This window comes from Coturnix japonica, chromosome 11 (genome assembly GCF_054131305.1).
Source record: "Coturnix japonica strain WE chromosome 11, WE-NBRP24, whole genome shotgun sequence".
Classification (NCBI taxonomy): domain Eukaryota; kingdom Metazoa; phylum Chordata; class Aves; order Galliformes; family Phasianidae; genus Coturnix; species Coturnix japonica.
In genome coordinates this window covers 7997864-8021102 of record NC_140673.1, presented here as the reverse complement: position 1 = coordinate 8021102, position 23239 = coordinate 7997864, and the positions used below count along the sequence as shown (strand labels likewise).

Sequence of the window (23239 nt, the reverse complement as noted above, 5' to 3'; positions counted from 1 at the left end):
GCTGTTGTGGAGTTGATTTTGGTTCCCTGCTTGCAAAAGCCTGTCTCCACCTTTGATGTAATTCATGGCCACAGTTTTACTGATCTTAACAGATGTTTATCAGGTATGTGACAGTAATGTGACCCTGAATATAATGTGTCCCTGTCAGGTGAGAAGGCCGAGACTCCTGGCTCATTCAGAACCCTGTTGTATTAGCTGTGTTTTATGACAGGGAGTTGTCATAGGTAACACGCAGATGTCACAAGTAACCTTGCATTTTAACCTGTAGAGTAAAAAAGAGCAATATTCTGACTTAAAATCTAGCCCTGACTTTGATTCTGGGATGCTGTGCTGGTGAACTGTTGATTTTATATTGTGTGTCATTGTCTTAATAGTGAAAATTTTGATCCTTTAATGCTCTTTCAGGTCATGCCGATGCACCATAGTGTTTGTCAGTGCTGAAGATAACTTCTAGCTTGCTAGTGACTGCATGACTGCAGTGTGTAAGAGACTGAAAGATATGTGTAGGTGGCATGGAGTAAAAATCAGTTTAACAAAGTACCAAATTGTAAATGACTGGGAAGAAAAGTCTGAAAAAAAGTAACAAACAAAACAAATAAACTGCCAGAAACTAGGAAAAGGGTCAAAATAATTGTACAAGATGATAGCATTTCTAACCGCAGTCTTGTACTAGTCAGCCTGATTCTAATAATCTCTATGTTGTGGTTCCACAAAGGGAATCCCTTAGTAGTGGCTTGCAATTCTTGTCTGCTATGTATCCTTACACAAAAGTACTCACCTCCTCAATCTGAATGCTATTTTCAGAATGTTACTTTTGATCTTGAAAGTTATGGAGGATAAACTCACAGGCTCATTCAGTCTTCCCCTTTTTAATCTACCCTTGACCTCTCACCTCTTAATGTGGCAGGTATGATCCTCTTTGGGAGACAAATGTTCCCGATTCCTGTGATAACAGAGCAGAATAAGTTATTGCTGTTGGTTAAATCAAAATGGAGCATGTTTCTGGTGGTGATGTTATTTGTGCTCAGGCACTCAGATGACAGAGCAAGGAAAACAAAGAGCATGATTTCCTGCTTCGGGGATGCTTTAGCCGCAGGAAAGAGGAGAAAAAGAAGAATAAATAATTATTGGGAGTTTAGTGTTGTTAGTAGAGGGGGCAACTCTTTGTCTTTTCCTCTTTTTGCTCTACGATTGCTTTTCTTAAAAATTTTGTGAATGTTTCATTAAGAAAAAAAATTGAAATCTTTAATCATATCATTTTTTAATGAAATGAAGTTATATATTTAATAAAAGCATGCATTTAATGAAAATATACCTTTTTTTTTTTCTTTTTTATTTTTTATTTTTTTTTTTCTTTTTTTCAGCAAGCTGTTTAATGCACTGACACATCTCAGGCTTTAGAACTTGGCGATTTCCAGATGGATTTAGTTTTAACTCAGTCTTAAGCAGCATCTTGCTAAATATTTTTAGACATGTTTAAATCTTGTAATTATTTTAGGCTAAAATGTGCTGTAGCACAAATTCATTTCAAAAGAAAGCTTTAATGGTAATCCCAATTTTAACGTTTCAGAATTGATCTGAAGATGGGGTCAGACAATGTGCTTCATTTTTTCCTATGAAGATGAAATGTCATTGATAAGGAGAAACAGTATCATGTGAAATTCAAGATAGGGTAATCCTACCACTATCCACCTAAAACTTAGGAGTCTACATTAAGAAAAAGCAATGGTATGTCTGTATCTCCAGAATGCTTTTAGTATCACCAGTACTCTCTTCATAAGGTTATCACTATTGAACAGATTTCAGAGAATAATGGGTGTCCATTTCTCATTATTCAAATATGAAAATTAAAATACAATCTCAGATGCTTTTATGTTGTTGTCTCAGATGATTAGACATAAATGCCAGGCAATGTGGGGGAAGGTGATTATGTCTTAGGGGGGTCATAACTAACATCAGGCATTAAAACAGAACTGACGGAACCCAAAGTTGCAGCTTTCTCAAAGCAGTGTGCTAGCCATACAGGTGCTAGTGATGCTTCATTAAATAGTTACCAGAGCATACAAGTTCAGTCCTTTTAGCAAGTTACAATTCACAGTTCAAGCCCTTAAACATTTTTTGATAGCTGAGGTTGGAGCTCTAAAATCCCTTGAAAACTATTATCCTTCACTAATTTTTGCAGAGGAAGAATGAACCTTTCCTATATTTCAGAGCAAGCCAATCCTGCATCTCAGCTGTGATGGATAAGTTTTGCATGCCTTTAAACTTGTGAAAATATGTAGTTTAACATTTCTTCTCACACTGTGGCAGACCAACAGAACAATTTATTAGCCATCTAGGAAAATAGCAGGAGCCCTTCTTTCATTTAGAAGCTAGCAGCTGTGAATTGATGTCCATTTTTATCAATGATCTGCAGTCACTGTGAAAGTGCTTAAAAAATAGAAAGTAAAATACCATGCAAAGAAAAAAGTGTGTCTTATAGATTGAATTTGCACTCATGATATTGGCTGTTATGTATATATTGATTTTTTTTTTCTTTTAATCTTTAATACTCCAATAGGCTATAAGTGATTTGTATGTTGAGGCTGTAAAAAATAAATCAATTTCTTCACAGTGATGTAGTATTTTATTACATCTACATCTATTCAGGCTGTAGAAAAGAAAAGGGAAGAAATTCTGTGTTAGTCCTAGTTAATGCAGTAGTAGTAGATGAGGCCGAGGAACAAACTCAGTTTAAATGCAATTCATTGGGAGCCCTTTCACTAGCAACAACATGGAAATGAAATAAAAATCTTAATTTCAGCTGCAGTTAACTTTACATTTTCTTCCAGACGTTTGAGTATTTGGATGCAAAAATAAAAGGGGAGCAGTTAAACTTTGAGGGTGAATGCAAATATCTAAAATGTGTTTATTTTTAAGAAAGAAATCAGCTCTGCTGTGGTGTTTCTAAATATTTGTGATAAAGGCACCACTTTCTAATTAAAATGCTTGAAGCTAAAAATATCAGCAATGCCTGTAGGTTCTCTACCGTGCCTGGGGACACGTTCTACTTCTGATAAACATATGAATTTCTGGCTGGTGTCATCTGATACAAGTGATCATTCTGCACTACAGCCTGTTTTTATTGGTGTTAATAGATTGTTTTTTTTTTCTCACGTTGGTCACTCAATATGAGGAAGTAGTGGAGTTTTCTTGGTTTTGAGAATTTTCAGCGTCCTTCATCTGAAATGTAGAGTTGTAGTGCAGCTTCTCGTTTCATCAAGGTAACAATTCAACTAACAAAGACTTGAAGAAGTTATGTATAAGATACGAAGTTTGGTTTCAGCTGTCGCCTATGATTTAAGGCTTTTTTTTTATATATATATGAAGTTTTTGTGTTACTTTGGGGATTTTTCTCTGGCTCTGTTACATGGAATTTGTCCCCTTTTCTTGCCACGGATGTCTATTCCCTTATAATTAGAAAAAATAGTGTATGAATAATTATTATTTTGGTTTTGTATTTTAATCATAAAATTAGTTAAATAATTTGATTATATTCATCATCATGATAAAATATAGTATGATATAATACAGTAAATTCTTGTCTGCTACAGCTGAGAAATCATTAAAGGCTAACCAGTTAAAGGACCCTCATGAATCCTGATTATAAATACATTAGCGTCAATTACACAACTGTGTTATTTTGCATTTAAGACATAACAGCACATGGAATAGTGGGACAGTTCTCTGCCAGCAAGTGTTGATCTGACAGGATTCAAATGTACCAGAGGAAAATGATAAATTTTTTGTAAGTGTGCTAAAGCTGAGATAGAGCATCATCCATGTTTTACTTTTTAAAATTTCACAGTATTGAGTCAGTTCTGCTCATTAAATGCTTGAGTATTCAGAAGCTTTTATTTCCCATTCTCACAAAATTAGCTTATTTGACTATTTCTTAGGCAAGACAGTTTGTTACAGTCTTTACACTTGTCACAATTCTTACACTAAGGCAAACCTTTTTCTCCTTTTAGTAAACAGTTCCTTTATACTATGAAAGAAAAGTTAGTTGACGTTCTGAGGTTAAAACTAGAAGTATTTTCATAAAGCGTTCCAGACAGAAAGTGACTTTGTGTTTTTCCTCATGTCAGAACTACCCTATATATGATCTAAGAGTAGCATTTGCAATTCCCTAGTCAGAAATTTGCTGGAAAGAATGGATTGATAAACATAACTACTTTTAACATCTTTGGTATAAGTAACTGATTATTACTGTTAAAACTGTGTCCCTTGATAGTCCCAGAGTGAGGTAATACTTACAGCTCTCTCTTGAGAATTATAAAAATCTTTATAGCTATGTGCATCTGTCAGGCTCTGCTGATCCAAAGCTCCTCTTTGCCCTTGGGTATCTTTGCTTTCTTTAACTAGTGATTCTTATATGCAGCAAACAAACAAACAAACAAAAAAAAAACATTTAAAAAAAAAATCTAGTTTTTTCAAGATAGGCTGTTTCTTGGGTTCACTTCCCGATGTTGATAGCTCTGCATCAAATATCTAAACTTGCAACATCTGTTGGTATTTTTGGGGAGGAGGTGAGCCATTATGGGAGATACAAATTAATTAATGGTCTCTCTAGTCTGTTTCAGATGCTCTCTGTCCTTGAAAATTCTTGAGATCTAATAGATATTTCTTCTGCTCACACCTGTGAACATTGTATATAATCACATAATACAAATCACATTTGAAAAACTCTGGAGATTGGACAGAGCCTCGTTAGAACTAAAAATGATGTACTACAATTAAGTTGTACAGTTAAACTCTAATTTCAGGAGTGATGACCAGTGTTGTCTGATCTATACTATTAAAGAGCAGAAGCAGCAATAAACAACTATTTGTAGTTTACATTTCATACTTGCTGCAGTGATGGAGTGTTCCATGTAGTAATGCATTATGAAGAACTGGAATTATGAGATCTGTAGAATCCTAGTATTTTAAGACATTTTAAAAGTGGAGCCAAATTTACTCAGACATTCTCACTTTCAAATAAACTGGCTTGAGAGATAAAATCTGCTAGTCTTAGCCATGTGTATAAAGGTGGCTTTATTAGAAGTTAATTCAGTGATGTAATACTCATGAAAACAGACAGAGGAATAAAAAGGGAATCTTGATTTCTTGCTGCACTGGATCAGTTTAATCTGCTGAGCTAGTCAATGAGGGTTTCTAATGTTAAATTGTCTATGATGACTTTGCTCTTCAGTCAGGATGTGGGTTATGTGTTAAGATGTTGCTGTACTGTGTAACTGAAGATCTCTTCTGCCATTCATGTTTGCCATGGTTCCTGCAGGCCACTGGAATTACATTAATTAGCGCAGTCTCATTTGAGTGACTGGGGCTCTGCCTTTTGTTTGATTTAACTTTCTTTTTGACGTGACTCCTTTGGGAAAAAAACTTTTGGGGGCTTTCCTGAGAGTTTTTTTTTTTGTTTTTTTTTTGGTTTTTTTTTTTGGTTAAATCATTTCAACAGCCAACAGGGTTCTGCAATGCTGATAATGCCCTTTGGGAATAGGTTTTTCTGCATTGTTTTTGTCTAGTTTTGTGAAATAGAATGGACAGGAATGAACAGAAACTGATTTTTCAGAGTTCTCTGATGTAATCATCAAGGTTTTTGTGAATTTTTGTAGAGGCATTTATGCTCTAGTAATGGAATAGCAATTTCAAAGACAATTGTATAAATATTCTTCAAGTATGATGTCATCTGAGGTAACAGTTGTTAAGGCAGGCTTCTGTTAGGCATAAAGTCATGAACGCATGAATCTACACTCTCTTTCTCTTTGCTTTATTTCCCCTTCTCTAAAATTCAGTGAAGAATAGCCATTTGTTTCATAGAAGAGTGGTAGGATAACTTTACTATTAGCACTTAAATGCAAATTTATGCTGTTATGTTAAGGACAAGTAATTGTTATATGCTGATATTTAAGAAATTCAAATGCAGATGATACTGTTAGAAGAAAGTAGTGGGTATAGCTTTTCAGAGCCAGAGATCAGTATCATCTAATGAGGAAACTGGTAGCAGTTGATGCTAGTGCACTCAGCTCTGTAAATTCCACTGTTATCCCTACTAGTCTAAATACTACCTAAAGATAGGGAATGATGAACTTAATATTGTTTAGTGCATAGATAAATGAGGAGGCTTGTGATTGGGATAGTTGTCTTAGTCTGCTACATCAAACAGTATTCATGATGTATTAAAGAATCTCAGCCAAAGAATTTGCTGGTTTCTGTGTTGTTAGGATATCATTGAAGCTTTCTAGATTATAGAGTGTTTGGTGTTGCACAGGGGTAGTTGGTATTTTTGGTAGTAAAAGAAGGTATGGTCTTTTCAATAGGAAAAATGTTGATGCTTCTCCAAATTCAGGGTGTGGATTGTTTTGTATTTAGATTATCAATGCTGTCTCATAACAAATGGTTTTGTTAGTTCCGAGCATGCTGTGTTGCGACTCAGTGGTTTAATTGCTGACATTGTTCTTAAGGAGTCAGGAAGATGGAGCTTCAAATGTCCTTGAAGCCAACCAGGGCTGTCTCTCTATTCCTCTTCGAACTCTGACCAAAAAAAAAAAAAAAAAAAGTTTTGGTAACTGGTAGGAGTGGCAGACATAGCTTGAACAGAATCTTTCACAGTTAATGAGTTATAAAGATACCAAATACCACAATCATTAGTAGGTTCAAATCTTTTTTTTAATGTAAAATGTAGAGTGTTTATCCTTACAGCGGATAAATCTAGTTTCATTAGCATTTAGAAATCAATGTGTAAGCTGATTCTCTGTTTTGCTGTGTTCTCTGTGATCGAAGTGGTTAATAAACATTCATTATATGGTATGAGAGGGTAATATAAGTATTTTTTTGTTCACTGAAGGATCATTTTCAGGGTTTTCTTTGAAGCAATAGCAACAAAGTTGTCCACTGTCTTTTGCATGAAACACCAATATGCTTTCCTTTCGGTCGCTTGTTTTGATTGAAGAGGAATTGCCGGCGCTGAGAGGGCATAATGAATGTTATTACAAAGATGGTTTTAAGCACAGAGAAAATAATAAAATCTAAAGTCCTTATATTAGCCCTTAGTACAGGAGGTCTGCCTATTACTTCTACAACAGCTGAGTGAGCATACATGAGAGCCATTTATAATGTGTATTGCCGTGTGTCTGCTCTGATTGCTTACTTTGATGAAAGGTTAATAGAACAGTGTCAAGGAGGGCAGTCCCGGTCATGTAAAGAAACTGACAGGATGATAGTAGCAGTCAGTACTTCATTACTTAGAAACAAAATCAGAAATCCTTCATCTTAAGGGTGGTAACTACTGAGCAGTTCAAGAGCAAACGGTTTAACGTGTGGCAGTTTATGAGGTAAAGAGTTTTTATGCTAATGCAGCTTCACTTAACCCTGTGGCAATGTCTCGCTCCTGATTCTTTAGTGTATTTGAACAGACAGACCAGTCCTGCTGTCACATGACAGGGGGATGTCTGCATGTACCATAAAACCAACCTGTTTTACTGTTCCTATATAAATACATTTATGGCTCAGTGTGCATAAAGGAAAATAGGTGTGGCTACAGTGTGCAGGGGTTCAGGCGCTTGCAGCAGGGGCAGCCATTGTGAGAGCATAGAAGGTTCTGGTGGGTGTTGGCTGGTTCCGGTGGGTTCCAGCCAGTTCTGCAGCTGCCCCTACAGGGCACACAGCTAAGACTGGCAGCTGAGCTTGGTGGCACTTCTGTGAAAGTGTATTTAAGAAAAAGAGTAAAAATGCTGGTCAGGCAGCGCAGGGTGAGGTAAAAAGAGTGAGAAACAGCCCTGTGATAACATCAGGTCAGAGAAGCAGAGGAGCAGAGATTTCCTCATAGGCTGTGGAGAGCCCACGCAGCAGCTAGTAATTCTGGAAGAAACTGCAGCCCAGGGAGGGCTGTGCTGGAGGAGGAAAGAAACTGTTCCACAGTGACTGTTACACACTGCCTACCTGCCCTGGGGAGGTGGAGGAATGTAGAAGAGATGGGAATGAAGGAGGCAAGTTCAGTCTGGGAAAGGAGGCGGGGAGGTGTTGCTTTAATTTTTGTCTTTGTATCTCACCATCTAAATCTGTGCTACTTGGAAGTAAATTAATTTTCCCCAATTAATTTTCCCCCAATAGAGTCTTGCAATATGCGATATCCGTATTTTGCACAAGGTTTTTCACCTTATTTACTCCTCCCACTAACTTGTGGGGAGTGACAGAGTGTCTGGCATGCAGCCCAGGCCATCCCTCCCTGCTGTGCTGTGCAGCTGCACCAGCTAATATGGGCAGTGTGTTGGACGGTTCATTTTCTCAAATCCTTCACCAAAAACTGCTTGTAGTCACAAGGAGGTAACAAATACCACTGGCTACTGCATTATTGCTTGACGCTTCTGTCTGGTTCAGTGATCATTGCATCAGTGGGATTTATTTCTTGTGATGGGCTTTGGTACTTTGTTCCACGCTCCTTGCATATACACACCATGGCCCTCTCTAGTCCTCCCTTTTCGTCCATCTGTTAGAAAAAAGAAAGAAATATGGGAAATGCCAGTGTCATATCCCGTGGGATAGTTTGGGCGTTATGTCTCTGTTTATCACCTCACCTGTAGACTAAGTTCACTAGCTGAGGAATATTTCCTATGATGTGTTTTCCTTCATGTAACATAATTACTGCTCTTCAGGGAATTTTTTTGCCTAATGAAAATATGAATTGCACAGATGACACATTTCAACAATTGTCATTTTCTCCTCCTCACTTTACAGGTATTTCATCGTTTTGGAAAAAAACATCAGTTCTCTTTGGGGATGTCCAGCGAACTGGGTATAACAGAAACACCCTGGTGCTGTCAGGCCAGGAATGGGTACTGTCATTATAGTACTTGAACGCTCAGCTGCTCTGTCTCAGATGCTCCCCAGCACAAAGAAAAAGTACCTGCCTTCCTGATCCTTCTGGCCATGGAAGCAGATCTGGCTACAAGGTAAAGTCAAAACAAGGGTATGCGATTATTATCCTGATTCAGTGGACATCATTGAATATGTCATTGGCATTCCTGTTACTGTTTTTTCTGTTTCTTGGCAAGTTTTTTACATCTCTACTTGCTCCCTTTCTTTGCCCTGGTCTCCTCCAAAAAACCCAGCACAGTGTATTGCTTCTTACCCCATAGTCTGTTTGTTATATTACTCAAGATTTGTGCTTCTGATACCAGATAACCTACCCAACCTTGATCTCATATAGTGTTATATGGTTATTCAAGTGCTCCTTGCCTTGTAACATTTTGTTCCCCAAAGTGTACACAGCTCTCTTTCAGTTACCTGTGAAATGCAGCCATTTCACACATTATACTCCCTAAATCACAAGTGAAATTCTGCCATCCCCATGGCACCAGCTGTAAATTTTGTCGGCTTCTCATCCTGTACTCTGTCATCTCTAGCAATTTCTGATGGCACTTCCAGTATATTTTCCCATCCATTTTGGTTACGTGCACCACTCGCACCCTGTCACCTGTGCTTAGCCATAACTGAACACCAGTTCAGGTGGTGCTCTCTGTTGCTGCTTATGTGTAAGGTATTATGCTTCTGTGTGTAAGACATTGGCCTCTTACAACTATCTCTAGCTTTCAAACCCATGTACAAGCATAGAAAAAGGAAGAGAGGTCACAGTATTTTAAAATATTTTTAATGACATAGGAAATTGGATGGATAGTCATGTTAGAGGATTTTTGGCACCGATGCCAACGTAAGTTTAGAAAATAAAATAAAAAGGAGGAAGGACAAACTATCTCAAATTCAGAGTTTCACGTGTTCAGCAAAATGAATAGGAACAAATTTTCAGAAGCAATGACCCATAGTTCTGTTATATAAATGGAAGGTCAAACTTCAAGATATACTTGGTCTCTAGGCACAAAGTTATTTTACAAATCTTACTACTTATTTTACTGCTTTCAGACGTGCTGAGTTCTTCTGAGAATATTGTGGAGCATCTTCTTTAATCCATAGGCTGTATAATGGAAAACTTTCAGACTTAAAGTTTGAAAAGGCTGCTTTTACTATCCTTTTCAGTAGTAGTGAATGTCAGTATTGAATCTTGGCTTCCTTTAGCTGGTCAGTGCCAGTTTCGTTTCTTATCAGCTTTTCTATTTTTATAACTTATTGGATTTGGATGAGTATTTAAGAGTACAAGTGAATTTTCCCATTTACCTTGCATTCAAGAAACCAAGCAATTTTTGTTACCTGGCCAGTTTTTAGTGACTTTTCATTGAAGCAGACTTTAGGAAACTGTAGCTCATGTAAAGACTTAAAGATGGCATAAATCAAATAAGAAGCAATATTAAAGACTTTGGAAAACTTAGATTTAACTCCCAAATGCCTCTATCCAGTGGCTGTTGGTGATGCTTTTTGCTTGCTTGTTTGTTTGTTTAAGATTAGATCTAATTTTAGATTTGAGGTCCAGATCTGAAAGATGCCTCCTGTAGCAGTCCCAAAATTTTCCATCCAAAGAGGATGGAAAGAGAAAGATAACAAACTTCTGGTGGTATTTGCTTAGGTTACTCATTACTCAACTACCACTGGTTACTACTGTTTATTTAATGAGTGGTGTTGGTGATGTTTGGAAGACAAAAGTAATCTATTTTGTCTTTGAAACTCAACATTTAACAAAGTTCCTTATGCTTTCTTTGCTTTCTGTAGTAATGAATTTCAAATACCTAATATTGATGTGAATGTCTTTCCAAATCTTTGATTTTTCTCTGTGCCCCATCAGTTTTGCAATAACCTTTCTTAGATGAAGTGACCAGGACAGTGTTTGAGGGGTTAGGTAAGTGTTGAAATATGTATTGAAATATTCTGAAGTTTTGTTATTGTATTCAGTCCCACTCTTTGATTATTCGAATGTTTCCTTCTTTTACAGTCTCCTTATACACTGGAGAAATATTTTCACTGAGCAGTAGCTCATGGTGTTACTTCTGTCCATTTCTTGTGTTGATTTTTTGTGACTAGTGTAAAATGAATTTGTTTTTTCTCTTCTTCTCTCACCCTGCATTTGTGGACTTGCAGATTTCACTTCCATCATGTCATCTTTCCCTGGAAAATGAATATTCTATGATATCAAAATATTTATCAAGATTACATAGATTGCATCAAAATATTTGATGGAAACCAGGTCTGTCAGGAAGGCTGCCCAGATTGCATAGATTCTAACCAGCCTTTTTTGGCTGTGACAGCGCCAGGTTAATGCGGGACCATGTTGCTCTTTTCAGGCTGTTTTGGTATGAGCACTTTTCCTTTGTGAGACTAAATATTGCATGTCTCTCAGGCTGTACATTTTGACCATTCCCGCTGCAAGCTGGGCTGCTCATGGATCCATGTCTTATGGTAGAGAGCAGCTGCCCAACATCATTGCCCACCAAGTACTTGTTTAGTATCTTGATGTCGTGGGTGAGGGCACTGAGTGCACCCTCAGTAAGTTTGTAGATAACACCAAGTTGAGAAAAGTGTCCAACTCCCTTGAGTTAGGAGGGGGCCCTACAGAGGGATACAGACAGGCTGGGTCGCAGACTCGAGGCCAATGGAATGAAGGTGGACAAGACCAAGTACCAGGTCCTGCACTTTGATCACACCAACCGTTTTAGTTTTATGATTTCTGTTGTTGGCATTCCACATCAGAATATCATGCAGAACACTGGCAGTTAAAGAGTTAATGTTCTGGTTCTGTGTAACCGGCATTTTGGGTTCCGGGAGGGGAGGGGCGGCATCCCTGGAGGACTTGGCGCAAGGAGGAAGCGGGTTGGGGACTCCGGACCGTACCCCAGCCGCTTTCTACCTCTGACCGTCTCAGCTCGCCGTGGAGAAAAGCGCGTGCTTCCCTCGCCCTGTCGTGGTTTGACTCCTACTTTCGGTACTCTTGTTCCGTTTGAGTCGGTTACGTTTAGTAAATTCCTGTTCCTCCTCAGATCGTTGCCATTCTGTTTTCTCTTTGTTAAAACGATCTGCTAACTCTTTGCCCTTTCCCCTCTACCGGAGCGCGTGGCTGGCGCTGGCCGGGTCGCGGCAAACCCCTTCCTTTTTTTTTTTTTTTTTTTTTTTTTCCTCCTTCGCTTCTTTCTCTCTCCTTTTTTTCTTTTCCCGGGGCCGGTGCCCCCCTTTCACGGGCTTGTATCTAGGGGTAACCCTGTGATACCAACCCCAGACAGTGCTGCAGGTTTGGGGCAGACTGTATGAAAGCCTGTGTAGGGGAAATGGAGGTGAGCATCCCTTTGTACTCAGCTTGGGTGAGGCTGCTTCTCGAGGATGGTGGCCAGTTTTGGGTCCCCTCAGTACAAGAAAGACATGGAGGCAGTGGAGTTACCGTACTTGGAACACACAAAACTGGTGAGGGGTCTTATAAGCCTTATACGGAGTGGTTGAGGGAGCTGGGATTGTTTAATCTGGAGAATAAGTGGCTCAGGGTAACCGTATTGCACTCTACAACTCCCTGAATGGAGGTTGTGGTGAGATGGGTTTCAGCCTTTTCTCCCATCTCCCATATAACTAGCAACAGGACTAGAAGAAATCATCTCCAGTTGTACCATGAGAGATTCAGATAGTAGGAAACATTTCTTCTCTGAAAAAGTGGTCAGGCACTGGAATGGGCTGCCCAGTGAGGTGGTTGAGTCACAAACCCCGGAGTTATTCAAGAAATACTTAGATATTGTGCTGAAGGACATGGTTTAGCAGGAAATATTGGTGATAGGTGGACAGTTGGACTGGATCAGAGTTCTTTTCCAGCCTTGATGATTCTGTGATATTTAAACATCTCTTATGTTGTATTGTTATTGATGTCAAATGTTAAGTTACTCTGTAACTTTACTGTTGTTTACTACTGTCATTTTTCACAATTGATTTTTCAGGGCTTTGGCCTATATGTATCCATTTACATAAAATATAAAAATATATCTTTATGTAAATATATATTTAAAGGCAAGAAGCAAGGAATCTGTTACACTTGACATTGAAAATTTTGTCTAGCGGTTTATATGTCAAATAGTTGTGTGACTAGATCTTATTGTTATCCAAACATCACATATTTTATTTGATTTGACTTTGTGGAGATAAATGCCTTGGGTTACAAATAGCACAAGTCATAACAACATAATGCAATTTTGTAAAGGATCTTTTGTAATTGCTTATCCCACATGTCTGTGCATGATAGATAGAAACAATAAAAGAATAAATGAAACTATTTAAACCAAGTAGTGTTATCGAAACAGTGTTTTGGCTGATTTGTCTGAAATGCTGATTACTTTTTTCCCCAATATGTCCTAATCTGAACACTCAGAAGGCATCAGTTTCTCTAGGAATGCATTAGGAACCATGAGATGGAATTGATGAAGAGTTTGCTTTCTGCAGATTTAAGATCAATAGCAGAGACTTCAGGGAAGACTGTTGGCTGCTGAATAGACTATAAGGTGCTCTTCGGAGTGCCTGGGGCAAGGTCATCATATCTAAAGAGTGAATTCTTACTGTGCATTGTTGCTTTTATGGAGTCAGTATAAGAAGAGCAGTTACAAAGCTTTTGGTCTACTTGGTGTGAATACAAAATCTATAAATTGTATTGCATAAGAATCAGGTGAATGATGAGAGACTAACTTGGAAAATATATATATTTACCTACATAAAACATAAGAATTTAAGATTAGTGCTTCAAAATCAAACTTCCATCTGTGCACCTGGATAGCTGCCCATGTGAGCTGCAAGTGGCTAGGCTGTAAGCTTTCATTCATTCCTAAAGACTAAGACCAAGCTATACAGATTAAACTACAGCTTCTCATTGTGTTCTGATTCCTTTGTGATCTGGCTTTTCTAATATCAGTAGTTTGCAGAATACCCTGTTCCATATGGACTGGCTTCTGCTTTTTGGAGCCTGTTGTAACAGAGACCCTATAATAAAATTGGTTGTTGGTAACTGTATTTTCATTTCATCTTGTTCCACCAAGTGCTGAGAAATCCCTCTTTCTCCTTTAAGACATCTGAGATACCAGGAGGTCAAAATTAGCTTAAAAAGTCATATAGAAGAAGCAGGAAAGTTCCATGCAGAGAGCCCTGTCACTTAGATGAAATCCCCATGACAGCCATGGATTCTTATGCACTGGTCATTATTTGCAGGAGATGCATCAGCCCAGTCTAGCAGAAACCTCAGTGAAACCAACAGATGCTATGCTGTGTTTTCTTTTCCTCTGCACTTTATAGGACAAGTGTGGAGTGATGAATATTCCAAAATGACTTGTCAACTGCTAGATCTTAACTGAGTAATATAACTAAGATCAGTACTAGTTCATATTAATCACAAGTTAATTCAACTGCCATTATTCTTGCACCAATGTTTTGTCTTTACCCCTGAATTACTAAAAGTAGGGAAGTAGGGAGTTTTAATATTATAGTTTTGTCTTTTTCTAGATGATCTGTTCATTAACTGATAAAAGAAGCAGATGTACCTGTGTAATGTTTTGTTGTTTCCTTGCTTACTGTGATATAAACTTTCATTTTCTTCATTTATTTATTTATTTATTTATTTATACAATGTAGATAATATTGCTCTTCCTTAACCACAAGGCAATTGTTCTCCTTTCCTCTGTCCTTTAGGAGGCTCTCAGGTTTTTGTGGCTGCTTTTGATCTTTTATTATTATTATATTTTTTGCTAAGCATCTGATCTTGAGATATTTTAAATCATGGCATCATTATATCACATGAAGTTAAAGGAAATGACCTCTTTAGACCCTTTCACCTGGCTTCCCATTTGGTTTAAGTAGATTTGACTATTTGCACTGTAAGAGCAGATACAGTATTTTTTTTTTCCCCCAATTCCATTTCCATTATTCCTGTTAATTTTATTGCTTTGGGCCACGTTAAATCTGCTTTTGCCAGGAATCATCTTTGAAATATCTCATTATGAACAGTGCATTCATTCTCTCAGCATGTCCTTTAGGACATTTCTAAATAGGCAATACTCCATTAATGTTTTAGGCTGTCACATATACGATTATATTATCATATAGCTGTAATACCGTTTTGGCTCTTTCTATCATCGTATATTTTACAACGATGTTGGTTTTGATATGTGTTACCTTTTGCATTTCTTTACAGATGTTCTGAAGTTTCATCTCCTGCTTTCTGAGACTGCTACAAACTGCTTAAAACAGGGTAAGTTTTACTTCTTTGTACGTTTAGGAAAATTGTTTTATTTCTTCTCTCTGATCTTACGTGTGACAAAATATTGGCCCAGAGTTTCAAAATATTGCTTCAGTCCTTATTTTCTCCATTTGACTGTACTTATTTCCTAGAAATAATTCTACTTTTTGTTACCATTTTTATTCAAGAACCATTTAGGTGGTTTTGTTTTTTTTTTGTTTTGTTTTTAAATCAACCCATATTTAAAGTGATGATGAAAATAAATTCCTGCTCCATTTCAGCAATATGAAAAACACAGTAGAGAGAAAAGCTCTGTAATTAAACAGAAAACAAAGGTGGAATGGAGACTAGCTCCCTTATGTTGTGCTCTTTATTCATTTCCTGAGAAACTATCCATTAGCCCTGTGGAATATTTTGCTCTGCGTGCCACAGGGCAGTCAGCTGGTGTGCCTTTAGCAGACATATATTTAAAATAATTTGTGTAATTACCACTTGCCATCACCAACTGCAATTTGAAGGACTCAGCATATAATTAACTTGTTTTCAGAATTATTGGTCTTGTAGATTCTTTGTTGTAACAATTAATATTTTGGTAGTACATATGTATTTTTTATGTCATTTTTTCAAGCATGATCTAGAAACTTGTCACTCAAGGCTAGTACACATATTTATTTTCCAGTCTGAAAAAGTCATTTAGATATATTTCATCTTTTCTGGAGCATTTTGGTGCTCTCTTTCTATTCAGAGTGCAACACACGAGTAGTTACATTTTATTGGACAGTATCACATGTGAGCTGTGTAATGTGCTGCCCATAGGTCTGCCAACTGGTAGGCTCTTGAGCAGATAGGCAGTTAACAAAGCCATTAGTCTGGTGGTTAAATGCAGTCCTTGAAATGACAACAGTTGATACTCTAATAGGACTATTACAATTGGTAGGCTTCACCAAGAGAGACAAAAGGAACTTTCTGCAATCCAAACCAAATAAGCTGTCCAAGAACCATTTGTTATATGAGAAATTTGGAATATTAATTTCGCCAAGCAAATGTTCTAACCTGTCAACTTTCCAGATAAATGATATATTGAGCTGGGGTACAGCAGGGTCTAGAAACACCTTTCAGTTTGCAGTTGACTTCAAAACTAGTGCCAGCTCTACAGGGCCCGTTTCAAATCCTGATCTGATGTAATCAATTACCCAAATCTTATGTGGTTGACAAAACACCAACTTAATCCCCTGTGAGTCATCTATTGGAGAGCTCATCTAACTCTTTTGGCTATCCACCAGAAAACTGAGGCAGGGAGAAATGTTCCTGCAGAGAAGTTAGAATCCTACTGGAGAGCTGAACTTTGCTGTTGTCGGCATCATCTCTTTATTCCTTTCTTTAAAATTTGTTTATATTAACCCCTTTTTAAACTCCATCTTCCATCATTAACATTTCTCCTGTCTCACTGTTCCTCTGCTGTCCTATTTCCCACTCTTTGCATTTTACCTTTAGCTTTTTCATTACTAATTGGTTAGTAAGACCATTTTAACTATTGCAAGTATCTGAATTTAGTTGAGTTTTTCAGAGTTTCATCTTGCTATCATCAACCTATAGACACGACACTTAAAATGAATTTCTAGAAAGTAGGTCCTCAGACTTCATGAAATGAAATTCCAAACCTTAGGAGGGTTTCTCTCTGTTGCTTTGCTTCTGACAAGTTATTTCTTTACATTTAACTTTCAGTATTTCTGCGCATCACTTTTTTAATTTACACTAGGTGTAAGCAGAGAAGAGGTTTCAAATATTATCAAAGTTAATTGCCAGATATAATTTTTTCTGGAATTCCAGAGAAGAACTGCAAAATCTGTGCCTTTTCTTTCAAAGTAGATACATAGCCAAATAAGAAAGCTATTTTCATATTCAAATGAACTTAATACAGTTGGGCACCAAGCCCTTCCTGTATTTTCAAAGAAAATGAGTTGCTATGTTACTGAAACTTCTTTAATGATACTGGTCACCTCATGCAGAGAAAATCCTGTAAAGTTATTTTATATTGTTCTACTCAGTTTTTGAGGGCAAAATGTTGTTATGACTTAAGTAAAGTGAAACTGAGCTCTTTGCCAGAATCTCCGTAGTGGCCCTTTTTAGTGACCTTGGTCAAGTTCATGACAGAAAATGGGAGTAAACTGAATTTCCTCTTACAAAGGAGAAAGAACCATGGCTGAATGCGTAAATGTTTATATACTCATTTGAAATACTTCAACAAAGATTTCTGGCAACCACAAAATGGCCTTGTTTATTGGAATGATTAAGACTAAATGATGAAGATGCTAACACTATTTACTCAATCTGCATACTTGTTAGTGTGACATAAACACAACATTCCCATCAAATATGCTCTTTCTGATATGAATCAAGCTCTTTTATAACAGAGTTCTACAGTATTCATCAATCTGCCTCTGGCCTTGACTGCCAAATACCAAATGCGTGCTGATTTTCAGGGATGTCACTTGACAGCAATCTGCTCTTGGTTTAGAGTAATAGACTCTCAGAAAAACATACACTAAAATAATTACAAGCATTTAGTACTGAATTCTGGGTATATTCTTCATGCCAGAAGTGCAGTTCTGGTACACACATCTGCAGTCAATGGGGTTTGCACTACTTGTATGCACACAATTCATACCTTATTCATCATTAAAGATAATTGAAATGTTTATAAAGAATCATGGTATAATGCCATCAGCGTCATTATCAGGCATAGCAGGGTCTGATTCACCTGAGGGTTTTCATTCATCCACAAACACTCCATGATATTTCTATTTTCTTTTTTTCTCTTTTTCTCTTCTTAAAAATGTAGAGTGCTTTGTGTAGACAGTCCTTACCAGTACAGTGAGTCATTATTACTAACAAGGTATAGATTTATATGGACTTTGATTCCAAGTGATTATCATACCGTATTGGAGACAATAATCAGTCCAGTTTGTAAATGTTTTTTGGCACTAATATAGGCTGTTGGGGGATTTTAGTACTGGGACCCATAGTCCTTAGCACTTAGCTATTTTTTTCTTTGGCTGAACTGTAGCTGAGAGTAAAACTAAAGCTGAAGCCTGCTGTTTCACTGGCTCGATTGCTGTCATCCTAGGATAATTAATCCACGTGTCAGTTCCATAATCTGATAAGGGATTATGTCCAGTGCTGCATGCTAGGTGTTGAGCAGTCAGTCACCTTCACATCATGTGAAAAGTCACACAAAGTGCATTATACCTAGGAGGTGCAAAGAGTCAAGATTTGAAGTAAAGAAACAGCTGTAAATATCACACGTTCTAAGGTGTTTCTTGATGATAGAACACCCGGTGTGTTTTAAGATTGCTGCTTACGAAAGTACAGTAGCCTGGAAGGTATTATGTTTATCTATATTAATAGAAGGTGCACTGTACTTGGATTATTAAAACAAATGTGAGAATCATCATCATTTCTGCTTGAACAGTAATTTCTTTATTTTTGAAGGTAATATTTCTTACTTGAATTAAATGTTGGCTCTTTTGATGTCCGAGATGGTAGATTCTTCTCTGTAACTAATGTTCAAGAAAAGGATGATCTTTTGGTTTTGGTTGCAAAGTTGAACTTGGAAGATGCATACTGAATTTCAACATTTCAGACACTTGCTGAATGGAGGAAAGGAGAGGGTACTGAATGACCAGGGAGGTGCCCAATTTTGGGCAAAGAGCAGATATTAAGGTTGTGCAGCATAAAAGTTACTCTTGCTCGGTGTGGAAACTGATCTTCTGATACTCGTTTGGAAAAGTTTGAGATGAATAGGTGACAAAATCAAGGACATCCATACAAATTCTGTACTTGTTTATATTCTTACATTGGTACAAACAAAACTTTTTAAGCGTTTTGTGGTCTGTCCATTTTTTGTCATTCCCCAATGGAGTAGGTACCTGAAGGGCTTGGTTTCAAAGCACCATTTAGGTGGGAATTATCAGATTGTAAGGTTGTAGGTTTTGTTTTTACTTTTTTCTTTGAAGGTGAGTACAGATGACAAATGGGAGAAAACCCTATTTTGTTCCAAAAGTAGCTGCTCTGCCTATCTGCTGCAAGTTCAATAGTTAACTCTGTGTTCATTTTATTATATATATTTCTATTTAATCACTGAGCTCACTTCTAATCTTTCATTGGTTCTTTTCCAGACAGTGCTTTGGAGCTGCTTATTAGCTCTATCCTTGTAATCCTAGATTTTTGCTGTTAAACTCTTAAATGGAAGTTTAGCTTTAAGACTTGTGGGAATTCATGCTGGCTACAACAGTGTTATCTGTACAGCTGGCTTTATACTATCCTTGATCCTACTGGAGAATTGAGAGTCAATTGAGGTGGATTAGGGGAGATGCTGGACAGAGACTGTTATTCACAGCTGGTAAAGTGAGCATTTCATTTTAAATGCCGTTCTAATGGCCACTGAGCATCTCTGATGTCAGGACAGCATGTGGAGGAGGTGACATGCAGCAGACAATGAAACTGTGGCTGGTGGATGGAGTTGGGCTTGTTTGGGGAATTTATTAACTTCTCGTTAATTTTTCTAGCACTGAATTGAGATCCCGCCGTAGTTCAGCTAGGATTTTATTTCAGCTTTCAAATGAAAATAATCCCACCTCCTTTAAAATTTAATGGAAAAAGAACTAAGTATTGGAAATTATAGTAGTGTGTTAAATAGATGAGTTCTCCTGGGAGGAAGGAAAGAATTATTCCCTAAGGGTTCCTATCAAAGGAAGCTATTAAAAGGGAAAAGGTGTGTTTATCGAGTGTATCTCATTGACTTTCAAGGTGACTCTGCCAAGTGCTGTTGGGAGACTGGTGGGAACCTTTTCAAAGTGTGTGCTCTAGAGAAGCAAAACAGTGCATCTTATTGTGATGCTCTTGAGATGCACACAGGAAGGTGACTAGTATAACCGGGGCAGCTTTCATCTCAGAGATAATGGGGTCCAGTTTTATTCCCTTAGCATTAAATGCGAACATGCTGGCACCAAACTGAACACCCCAACATACAAAGGCAGGAAGAACTGCAGTTGTTGAGAACCACATCAGTGAAGAAGCACTGTAGCTGCTACTTGTACTTACATGGAATTCAGATGCTGTTACCACTGCTGGCTTTGTTAAAAATGTTGACCTGATCTTTGAAGTATTCAGGCTTTTAATTGCTGTGCAGTTAGTTAAGTAGCTCTTGCTTTTCTACTGATTCTGTTTATTGTCTTTCCCAGTGATAAGGCAACTCTTGAAGCGTGGACTGCTAAAATGTGCTAAGGAGATTTTCTGCACAGTGGTACCCTGTGCTGGAGTGCAATCTTGTGTGGGTACAGAAACTGCTAAGAAACCTGGATTCTTCCAGTGTGATATTACGTAGTACAGGATAAATTTATCCCTACTGAATTGTATGTTGTCATGGATACACTGCTATTGATACCTGAACTAGCTAGTATAAAACTAGCTTAGATATGTTGGTGGTCTTGCAGTTTCTGCAAAATTTTTGGTATAGCTGGGAAATTAAGAAAATATGGCTCTTGTGTAGTATGCAAGTGTTAGCTCCAAAACAGCAGACAGTCCTCCTTTTCACCATACATTTCTCTGATACTACTGGTTTTGAGAAATGAGTGCAAAGAAATTTTATTGTAAAGCACTGTGGGGCAATCTTTGGGTGAGATCTTTCATAGTGGACATTTATTTGCATTGCATATTGGAGGATATTCTTGATTGAAGAATAGATTTCTAGTACCATATTCCCTGTGACCATCTTATTCTACCAAATTTCAACATAAACATTTGAGAGAAATATACTGTAAATATTTGTGTTTATTAATGCAAATGGAAATTGCATAACTAAATCCTCAAATGCTGGAATATATATTTACCCTGATACCCTTATAAGTGTGTTGAAGGACAGAAGAGTCATTCTCAATGTTCAGAAACAGTAAAAAATGCCATTCAGGAGTTGTGGATGTTTCTTCATTGACAGCAGGTAGTAGAAATGGAAACTATTATGAAAACTGATATTACAGTGGGTTCTGTGATGTAAGCATTCTCTGCCTTAATCTTTTAAAAGTAATTGTAATACTATTATTTGCTTGATTATCTATGAATACATATAACATCTAGGAAGCTGTTAAAAATCATATGTTAAAAAATACTCAGCTTACAGGATCAGACCCTTCTTGAAGAATTAACAGAATGAGGAGCTGGATGAACAAATATGTTGGGAAAGGAAGTGATGCAAAAGGAGACAGTGTTTTATCTTGTAAAGCTAGCTGGCTGAACCAGAAATGGACCTTTTGTTTTTCAGTCCAAATCTAGCAATATAGATCCGTACAGCCGTAGTTTAAACTGAAAGTGCTGAGCAACCACTCAGGTAGATCATACGAAGTCTCTCAAAATCTGAATCCCAATGGCACTAAGTCTTTTCCTTGACTCTGCTCCTGGATTCCCAAATGGTGCAGAAAGGCCCTTACCTCTCTCTTGCTCCAGATTTCTTTCTGAAACAAGGTCTGACAAATCTCAGTTGTCCCCTGTGTGAGCCAGGATGTATGTCAACAGGGGACTGGCTTTGAGCCGTGATGGAGCAGAGACTGACCTTCCCATCCACTGGAAAGGCACCCCTCACCTAGCATGTCAGCTTTGCAACCCAGAACAGGGTCTCCTGTAATAAGAACTTCTTTTCCTTTGGTGGTATTTTGTACATGACAGTGAGAGAAATATCATCAAACTTTCCCCATTTTGAGACCATAATTCCCTCAGTTATAGTCAATGCTACAGGCTGTACTAGCTTTTGAAGGAGTAAATCACTGCTCTTGTTTTTAAAAACAAATGGCATGTCTTTGCATATACCTTTACTAGCAGATGCCTGATGCAACATTAACATAAGCAGTGAAAAAATGACAAGTAATGACAAGATTTAAGTAGATTAAATATGAAATACCTTGCTGAGCTAGAACTCAGTAAAACCAAAATCCTGTCTGTGATATAATAAGCCAGAAAAATAATTTATAGTTTAGTTTTTATTTCCTTTTTTTGGGGGGGGGGACCTAGGAAGGCTAATACTTTTATAATAACTGTTTGTTGAATGTCTGACTTCATGATCCTGACCATGAAGCACTGATCCATAACGGCTGAACAGGAGACCGCTATGGAGAATTTATGCTTCAAACCAGAATAGTCTCTCAAACTATTATTGAGTTGTAGCACTACAGTATGGCTCACAATAAAGCCTGTAACAGCGTTGAGTTCTTTGCAGCTCTTTCTCTTTAAAATCTCCTGATACACTTTTAAATCAAGTTGTAAGGGGAAAGCCTGTTTTCCAGGACAGTAAATAAGATGTTTATGGAGAACAGAATCCTCTCATTCCCCACTGTGACTGAACAATCCAGGAATTACAGTAGGGTATTACTCCTTTTCTTCACCTTTCGGGGAGATGATGGCTTAGGATATGCTAAATGGTGGCCCTCACCGCTTCACAAATCTTTCCCCAGGCTAGATGACCCAGACTAAGAGGCTGCAGAAATATTTGTAACACTCAGACATGCCCGTAAATTCCATCTTGCAGTGTGCACTAGAGCTTTGTTTTGTGCCACCATGTGTAATTTTTCTTTTAGCTAAAAAAATAAAAGGAAGGTGATTTAATTAATACTTAAATTGATAGTTACAGCAAGTAGGTATTTTTTTTATACTGAACCAGTAGCTGATCTGTAATTTAAAAAATGTGGGGAAATTCATATTCAGCATCAATTTCTGTATTCTCCCTTTTAAATGCACAGTGGTGTTTAGTATCAGCTGTACCTGAAACAAAAAATAAAATCGTGCAGTACCTGTACATCTGCAGTAACATGATGTTAGTTTGTTAATAATGAGAATGGCTTGAAGCATTTGGAGAGGTAAATTGTATTTCTGGGAAAGTGAAAAGTGTCAGTATATATTTTCATTACTTGGTCTTTTCTGAATCAGGAAAAGCCTCTGATCTTATTTTAACAAGCTCAACTATGAATATAATCTAAGTTACATTTCTTATTCACTTAAGGTTCTCTCTCTGTA

At 37.5% G+C, this 23239-nt stretch overlaps 1 long non-coding RNA gene across 1 annotated transcript in view; it reads left to right on the top strand.

The window, feature by feature from the left end:
- The first annotated feature begins 8778 nt into the window (after window positions 1–8778).
- LOC107317083 (uncharacterized) overlaps window positions 8779–23239 on the top strand; it is a 106362-nt gene continuing 91901 nt past the window's right edge. Inside the window, exons 1-2 of the long non-coding RNA XR_001556731.2 lie at window positions 8779–8993; window positions 15134–15190. This is a non-coding gene — a long non-coding RNA (uncharacterized LOC107317083). The remainder of the gene's footprint in view (window positions 8994–15133; window positions 15191–23239) is intronic.